This window comes from Castor canadensis, chromosome 18 (genome assembly GCF_047511655.1).
Source record: "Castor canadensis chromosome 18, mCasCan1.hap1v2, whole genome shotgun sequence".
In the NCBI taxonomy this organism is placed as follows: domain Eukaryota; kingdom Metazoa; phylum Chordata; class Mammalia; order Rodentia; family Castoridae; genus Castor; species Castor canadensis.
In genome coordinates, this window is record NC_133403.1 from 14822036 (window position 1) to 14832141 (window position 10106).

The following is a 10106-nucleotide window of genomic DNA, read 5'->3' on the forward strand; positions in this document are numbered from 1 at the left end:
GCTGTTTGCATAAGGGAGAATGCTTCTCCCCACTCTGGTGGAGCTTTCCACATGACAGCCACTGTTCCAAGGTTTCCCCTCTCCAAGCACATTGGGGGAGATGGCGCTACACCCGCCTTCTCTGGCTGCCTTGTTTATTTACAGATCACATGGGGAGTGCTCTTCCCCCATTCTCCAGTGGAACATTCCTCATGACAACAACTGTTACAAGCTTTCCCACTCCAAGCTTGCTGGGTGAGGGCCTCCACTTCTGCCTTCTCTGGCTGGCTTGTTTATTTACAGTTCTGTGAGGTATCGCTCCTCTCCCTGTCTTCAGTGCTCAGGGCACCCCACTCTCTTTGCTACATGTCTTTTGTTGTTGTTGTTTATTATTCTGTTTGGTTTTTTTCTCTTTTTTCCCTGGATGGGGGTCAGTCTGTCCAGGGGGCTATGCTGAACTGGTCCAGGATTGTTTGTGGGAGTACCACTTGCCGCTTAGCTCATCTGGTGGTCTGCTTCTCTTAAGCCAGTAGGAGCTGGCATCTGGTGGCGAGGGAGCCCTCCTGGTTCCTCCATTTAACATGGAGTGAGGATGCTATGCCAGGCTAGGGGTGTGGAGGTGTTGGAGTTTTGCCTCTTCTTGGTGGTTTTTCCTGCAAGGTGTATCTCCAGTGTCTCTCCAAGATTTTACTTTAGGAAGCATGCTTTCTGTTTCCTCCCTCTAGTTGCCATCTTGGAATCTCCCCAATGATGTTCTTCACAGAAATAGATAATCAAATCTAAAATTCATATGGAAGCACACACACACACACACACACACACACACTCACACAAATCCTGAATAGCCAAATTAGTCTGAAAAAAAGAACAATGCTGGTGGTATTACAATACTTTTCTTCAAATTATACTAAACAACCATAGTAACAAAAAACACATAAAAAGGCAGACACATGGACCAATGAAATAGAATAGAGGACCCCAAAATGAACATACACATCTCAGCTGCCTGATTATCTGTCAGTGTGCCAAAAATATAACTTGTAGAAAAAAACTGCTTTCAATAAATTGTGTGGGGATAACTAGATATCCCATGGCTTGTCTTATTGGGGCCATGATGTGTTCATAGCTACATGGTGTAGACCAGGCCATAGAGGTAATTGCTTTCTGCTTCTTCCTAAGGTTTCACTGGTTTGAGGTATTGCTCCATGCAACACAAACTGACACCCTTTTCCTTAGTTCCCAAGTGGAGACTGTCATCAACCCCAAATAATACAAGAACTGTTCTTCCCAGATCCAAAGACATATATTTTAGCACTAAATGAGCTAGAATAGGAGGCAAGACTATGCCTACAAAGTAGACATGGGAAATAGTTTCAAAATGTACATTACAAGTATGAGGAACACCAGGAAGAAACAGAAAATTGGTTCTTTGAAAAAATAAACAAGATTGGCAAACATGGGAAACAGTTTCAAAATGTACATTAGAAGTATGAGGAACACCAGGATGAAATTTGGTTCTTTGGAAAACTAAACAAGATTGGCAAACTTTTAGCAAAGTGCAGATTGCAATAGCCATCTAGGAAATTTAGATCACACAGCATTACTTTAATATTTATACTCCAATAAACTGGAAAATGAAGAAGAAATAGATCAATTTCATGATGCACATGACTCATGAAAATTGAACAAACAGGTCATCAAAAACTTAAACGGGTCTTTAACAAGCAACAAGATTGAGTCCGTTATAATCACCCCCCCAAAACAGTGCAAGTCCTGATGGATTCACTGCTCAATTCTACCAATCTTTCAAGGCAGAACTAAACCAATGCTCCTCAAATTATTCCATCAATTATAAAAAGAAGGAATACTGCCAAACTCTTTCTTCACACAGAGCACCATCTGAATACCAAGCTAGGTAAAGATGCATCAAAAAAGAAAGTTACAGGTCAATATCTCTGAGGTACATATATGCAAAAATCCTCAATAAAATACTTGCTAAGAGAAACTAATAGCACATTTAAAAGTTCATACACCAAGATCAAATACATTTCATTTCAGGCATGCAAGAGTAGTACAATGTATTCAAATTAATTAATGAAATATAACACACAAATGGAATCAAGAACAAAAACCACAACATCATAACAATAAAGGTATAAATTTTTTTCCACAAAGTTCAACATCTTTTCATGATAAACATTCTGAATAAATTAGGAAAGAAAGGCACATATTCACCATTATAAAGGCTATATATAACAAACCTATATCTAGCATCACACTAAATAGGAAAAACCAGAAACCATTTCTTCTAAAATTATAAATAAAGCAAGGGTGTCTGCACTCCCCAGGCCCATTCAACATAGTATTGGAATTTCTAGCCAGAGCAATAAAACAAGAGATAGAAGTAAAATGATTCAAATAGGAAAGGATGAAATAAAATTATCCTCATTTTCAGATGATATGATCTTGAAAGACCCTAAAAACTCAACCAAAACTCTTAGATATCATAAACACATTCAGTAAAGTAGGAAGATACAAAATCAATACCCCAAAATCAGTACCATTTTATAAATAAACAATGAGCAGTCTAAAAAGAAATCAGGAAAATAATACCATTCTCAATAGCTTCAAAAAAATTAAAACACCTAGGGGTAAATTTAAAGGAGATGATTAACTTGTACAATGAAAATTATAAATAACTACAGAAAGAAATCAGTGAAGAAATGACAAGATGAAAGGACATTCGATTTTCATGGATGGGCAGAATATTGTGAAAATGGCCATATAAAAATTCTAGTAAAATTCTTCACCTAGATATAAAAGTCAATCCTACAGTTCATGTGCAAGCACAAAAGAACTGAAATAGCAAAAGTAATCCTGAGCCAAAAGAGGAGCGGTATCACAATTCAGGACTTCAAATTATATTATAGATTCATAGGAATAAAAATAGCATGGTACTGGCTAAAAAACAGACATGAAGACCAATTGAATGCCATAGAAGTTCCCGACATAAACCCAAACAGCAACAGTCATTTGATTTTTTGATTAAGAAGTCCAAAACATGTGCTGGAGAAAAGAGTCCTTTCAACAAACAGTACTGGGAAAATTGGGTATCCACCTGCAGTAGATAGGAAATACATCCCAGTCTCTCACCTTGTACTAGTATCCATTCAAAGTGGATTAAATATCTAAATGTGTAAAGTAGGAAAACACAGAAATTGCTCCAGAAAAATAGGATTACACTGGACCACAGAGACATAGGTAATAACTTTATGAATAGAACTCTAATAGCTCAGCAATTAAAGGAAAGGATCAAAAATGGGACTAAAAATATTCTTCACAGCAAAGAAAACAGTCACTAGATTGTAGAGATAGCCTAAAGACTGGGAGAAAATCTTTGCCAGCTATTTATATGGCAATGGATTAAAAACTAGAATATATGAGTATTTGAAAATACTAACTCCTCTCAGAATCAACGACACACTGAACAAATGGGAAGATGAACTGAACAGATAATCCTTAAAAGAAGAAGAGCAGATGACCAATAAATATATGAAAAAATGCTCAATATTTTTGGTCATAAAGGAAAATCAAATCTAATCGATATTGAGATTCCATGGTCACCCCATTCAACATGGCTATCATCAATAACACAAACAACAACGAATGCTGGTGAGGATGTAGGGAAAATGTAACAAATCTACACTGTTGGTGGGGATGCAAATTGGTGCAAGCTCTATGGAAAGCAGTATAGAGATTCCTCCAAAACTAAAAATAGGACTACAATAGCTCCAGGGATACCACTCCTGGACATATATCTGAGGGAATGTGTTTTAGGATACACTTTTACACCTATGTTTACTGAAGAATTGTTCACAATAGCCAAGCTTTGGAAATGGCCCAGATCCCCAAGACCGATGAGTGTATTAATAAAATGTGGTATATATACATAATGCAGTTTTATTTAGTCATGAAAAAATGAAAGTTGTTTGCAGGAAAATTGATGGGACTGGAGAACATTATGTTAAGCAAATCAAACTAGGCTCAAAAACTCAAAAGTCATTTGTTTTCCCTTGTACATGAAAGATAGACCTATAAATTAAATGCATATATAGATACATATATGATCTTTTATAGATAGGTAGATAGATTGATTGATAGATAGTGAGTGAAAGTACTAGATTGTCTTAATTGGTCTGTTTGTGGGGACAATAGGAGAGGTAAAGAGAACATTATGGAATGGAAATTATTGAAAGATACCATCTATATATGAATGTAATATAACATAATGGACTGTAAGCTGTAGAATAATACAGGAGGAGGATGATGCAGAAAGAGTAAGAAATGGGTGGTTAACCTGATTGAAGAACTGTGTATACATGTCTGAAATACTAAAGCGAAACCACCTTGAACTATCAATATACACTTAAAAAATTAAGGACAAGAAGGTAAGGCATATATTTTCTGGGGTGGTTACCAGTGGGAGGGGGAGGGAATAATGAGGGTGAAGATGGTGGATGTTTTATTTTTATATATAAAAATGGAATCTGTTGAATTGTTCTAAGAAGAGGAGGAAGGGGGATGAGGGAAAATGATAGAGGGGGTGGATAAAAAATTTGAAAAAATCATATACCATGAGCAAGTTGATTTCATTCCTGGGATGCATAGTTGGTTTAACATGTAAATATAATACAGTATGTAAATAGAATCAAGGACACACATAAAATGATCATCTCAGTTGATGCCAAAGAAGCATTTGACACATTCAACATCCTTTTTTGATAAAATCTCTGAAGAACGAGGAATAGCTGGAATGCACATCAACATAATAAAGGCTATATATGAGAAAGCTAGAGATTACAGGGCACAAGTACTACATGTTTTTCCAAAACTAAATATATCTTTTTTTCCAGCCCTTGCATTACAAGTTTGGTAGCAGAAGTAACTGTTGCCCATTGCCCTATAGGTAATAATATTCATTTGTCTGTAGTTGTATCCCCCAAACTAGACATACTGATGTGATATATGTGGAGTGTGTGGTGTCTGGAAGGACTAAACCTAGTTTCTGATGATGTGCATTGTGAATTTGTGATGTGTTAAAAAGTGAAGTAAACCTTGCTACATCCTTCCAGGGTGATATTTTGTAGTTGGTCAACACAGTATAATTGAAGAAATATAACATGTAGTGTGGACATAATATACAACACTTTGTAAACTTGTACTGCAATATTTGAAATATTTTGAAATCAATATTCTGAATTGTACAAAAATGTTTAAGGTGATTCCTAATACCAATGGTACCTTCTATCCTCTCAACAGCCCTGAAGATCAAGAGAGCTCATTCTGGTGCAGGTATAACCTTACCATAGGACATGAGCACAATTTCCTACAAAAGCCTACATTTCTGGAAAAGTGTTTATGCAAACTCCTGGGTATATATCAGCAGCATGTCCTGTATGAATACTTTTATTCATATTTATGTACATTAATTTCAAATTACAAATCAGCAATAGGTGTTTAAGTGCACACAATGACACACCACATGTGAGGCCACAGTGGAACGTGGCCTGGCAGGTGAACCCTCTGCTTGAAGAGCTCCAGGATGGCAGGAAGATGACAATCTAAGAATAGTGAGGGAGCTCAGATATCACCACTTAACTCCGGAGAAAGAGATGGAGAAAGACATTCAGAGGAGGGTTTAGGCTTACCATTGCTATTTAAACTGCAACCACCACCTGACATTTCCTATTTGACAGTGAAAATTACATCTATACATAATCTTCTTTTTTCCAGAAGATCATCCACATAAATTCTGCAGCATATAAAGAAGTTCTGCAGCGTTTGTACCAACATGGAGTGAACCACTTTCAAAATCATTTCTGTCTCACTATTGGTTGTATTTGTGGTACATATATATCAGCAGCATGTCCTGTAGGAATACTGTCATTTGTATGCAAGGGTGTAGCTTTCTGCTCTATGGATATAACTATGTATGGGAAAATAAAATCAATGTGGTGTAGCAGAAATAAACTGTGTTGTGGGAGAAGCAGAGACTGTGGTGGAGGAGAGAGGCTCCCAGCAAGAAAGACACTCTTGTCTTTCAATGAATCAATCATTTAATTCTGTTACCAAGTCTGCTCATGTATGACATTTTTACTATACATTTTGTTTCATAAGCAAAGCCAAATCTAAAATGACTGCATCTTACATTCAAGCTAAGCTAAATACAGCATAATAAATTACTTTTTGTGTCTCACCTGAACACACAAGGCTTTGTTCCACACAGTTACTTAGACTCATACAAAAGCAAGGTACATCTTACACAGTGATGAAATTATTCATAAAGCATACCCCATTAGATTGTGTAGACATGACCAAATGTTTAAAAACCTAAATTTCCTTTTAATTATAAGTCATATATTCTGCTTTCCAGAAAAATAGAATTCAAAGGTGACTATGAGCAAGGCCTCAACACAGTTGATTTTATAAAAATCTTCTTAACAATCTTTTGTGTTTTCACTGTAATTGAGAAAAACAAATCTTTTGCTTTCCAAAAGAGGAAGGGAAAATTGCTTTTGTCTCCTGAATCAAAAGAAAATGGGAAAAATTAAATTTATCTGTGAACTTCAATACATAGTAACAATAGCAATGAGCATGTCTGCTGCTACACAATGAAAAATTAGATTGAAAACAATCATTAAACTTCCCTCCACCACACATTTGTAAATACACAGGCACCTCATGGTAGCAGAAATAACCAGGAGTATTTATGTGACTATTGGGCTTTCCATTTATCGAAATATAATTTGATTTTCTTCATAATTTCTTCACTTTTGTCAAAGTTTTCCATATGTTACATGGTCTTCCTTATTTAATTCACCTGTTTATTTGTTTCATTTTTGAATTCATCCAGGTGTTTAAACATGTCATCCTTAATTTCATTGATCAGTCTCATGTTCATTCTTTTGAATTCTTTGTCTGGGATTTAACACACTTCATTTTCATTCTTAGAAGTTGCTGTCTTTTAGGGAGTCATGTTGCCTTGTTTTTTCATGTTTCTCATATTATTCTGTTGGGATTTGCATATCTGAAGGCCAGTGTTTGCTTGGGAGTTTTAACCAACTCTAGTCTCTCAGTTCAAGTATTCTAATTGATATGGCAAAAGTTTGTAGTGTCAGGGTTGATAGGAAGTACCTCACCACTGACCTGGTTCTGTAGCAAATTAGCAAACTTATACCTGCTAGCTCAGGGTCTTAGACTGTATGCCCAGCAACATTCAGGTGCATGAAAATTAGATGTTGTCTCATGCAGTTTGTAGCATGATGGTTGTTGCATTTGGCTAGGTCAGTATAGGTCAAGTTCACTTGTTCTGTGCTGCTGGCAGTTCAAATGCTTCCATTCTTTATGAACAGGGATCACTAGGAGGGAACACTAGAAGTCATTGTCACACTAAATTCCAAAATAAATTAAAATTGTGTAACATTAGGGCTTGTCTCACAGGTAGATTTGTTACTCCATCACCAAATCCACCTAAACTTCTTGTGATAGAGGCATTGTTTCCTTCCTCTCAATATTGGGTGATCTGAGCCTGTACCTGCATTTAGTTTCAACTTTTTTTGTCACATTACTGTTTCCACATTTTTCCTGTCTCTCTTTCATAGTTCCTGGCACTTTTTCTCTCTTTTGCTCTTCTTTGTTATCCTGACTCTTCTCACTCACAAACAGATAAAACTTTAACTTTGCTATCTTGCCCTGCATCTAGTACAGCTGTCTTCAAAAACTGCATTGAAGTCTCCCTTAAAATTAAAGAGAGATCTATCTTATGATCCAGCAATCCATTAGTAGGTAAAATTACAAAAAATAACTTTTCTTTGTGTGAAGGAGACACTGAAAATCATTCATTTATTGAAATATTATTCAGAATCCAGTAGATGTTAGCCAGTGGATAGATAGACAAAAATTGTGGATGTGTAGACAGTGAAATATTAGGTAATCAAAAAAGAATAGCATCCTTCTATTTTGGTAATTATTATGTAACTGAAGGACAAAATATAGCTGAAATTAGCCAAGTTGAAAAAGGGAAATGCCACATGATCTTCATCATGTCCAGAAGACAAAAATGGATTCCATAGGAGAGATGGGGACTGAGATCACTAGAGGCTGGGAAAAGTGGAAGAAGGGATGGAGTAAGGATGAAGGGCTTCCAAATACCACTAGAAGAAAATAATTCCAGTGTTTTATAGTACAGTGGGTTCACCACAGTTTACGACAATGTGTTGTACACTTCAAAATAACAGGGAAGAAAACAAATGATACATATTTAAAGATGTGGACATATTACATTTCCAATTTTATGATTACATATTGGGTACATGAATCAAATACTGTACACTATCTGTTAAATATTGTGTCTCTGTTAAAAAAGTAAATTGTGAGATTACAGGAATAGTTCAGTGTCAGAGCACATGAATCAATAAATGAATACCTCTGTGGCATACTGCTTTCCTACTAAGAGTGAGACTTTGTGTTCAAGAAGTAGTATAACACAGAAAACTTTTTAAATAATAAATATATAATTTAGTGAAATTGCATACTTGTGTATGTATACACAGATTCCCACATTTATGTTATGATGGTAGTGTAAATATAACACAATAAAACTGAGTACTATTTATTCCAGTAATGTGAAATACAGTCAATATTCAAATTTGAAAAGTGCATTTTTCAAAAAAAGTAAGTGTATTATAATTACAAAAACGTTCTTCAGTAAAAAAATAAAACTATCTTTAATTGAATTCTGTCATATTTAATGTCAAGTGATTCAGGCATCCATTGATGATCAGGAATGAGATTAATACAAAGTTAAAGAAATAAAAAATAGTCTTAAAAAATCCTCATTGTTCTTGTTGTTAGTGTTTTCTAATAATGGTGCATCACACCATCTGTAAATATGAATATAGATTTTTGAAAGGTGGACACATAAAACAAAGGAAAATTTTCCATTTACATATAGTAGAAGGACACAGAAAATAAATGTAAAAGAAAAATGATACCACTTATTATGATGATATCATTTATTACTTTTAAGAATACATTTCGATAAACAAGACAAGTGAGATGATGTACGCCAATGTTCTTATCTTCATTCGAGGTCTGGAAAGGAGGATCACATTGCAGGATCCACTCCTGAAAACTCATGACACTCTTTATTTAAAAAATATCTAGGGGATTCCAAGATGGCAGCTAGAGGGAGGAAGCAGAAAGTGAGCCTCCTATAGTGAAATCTTGGAGAGATGCTGGAGACACACTTTGCAGGCAAAACTTTGACCCCTCCACACCTCCAGCCAGTGCAGAAAATCTCCACTTTACGTTAAATGGAGAAACAAGGAGGGCCCCCAGGCTGCCAGTCGCCCATGCCCAGATGACTTGGGAAGACGCAGACAAGATGAGCTTTGTGGTACTGTGGTACTCCCACAGACAACCCTGGGCCAGAGCACCACAGCCTCCTGGACAGACTGACCTCCACCCGGGGAAAAAAAAGAAACTGAGTAATAAGCAATAAGAACAATAAATACATGTGGGAAAAAGAGTGGGGTGCACTGAGTGCTGAAGATTGGGGGAAGGGAATCCTTCCCGGAACTGTAAATAAACAAGGCGGGTGGCCAGAGAGGCTCTGGCAGGAGCAGGGGCGCGTGCCCAGCAACAAGGAGCAGGAAAGCTTGTGAGAGTGGCGGAGGGAGGAAAACTCCACAGGAGAGAGGGGAAGACCCACTTCCCATGTGAGCTGTAAACAAACATGGCGGCTGGCAGGAGCAGCAGCACCGCCCAGTAGTCAGGAGCAGAAAACTTGTAAAAGTGGTGGTGGGAGGAAAACTGCACAGGAGAGGGGGGAAGACCCACTTCCCACATGAACTGTAATAAACATGCAGGCCTGAGAAAGAGGGTACAGTGTCACCTTCCCCAGTGTGCTTGGAAAGGGGAAAGATTGTAGCAGAGGCACACAGGAAAACTCTGAGGAAACAAAGCCTGCAGGGCCAGGTGAGTACTAAGCTCACCCCAGAGATCTGCATAAATAAAGCCTCCAGCAACAGCAGGATGACAGTAGTGGGCAGGCAAGCCACAGCCGC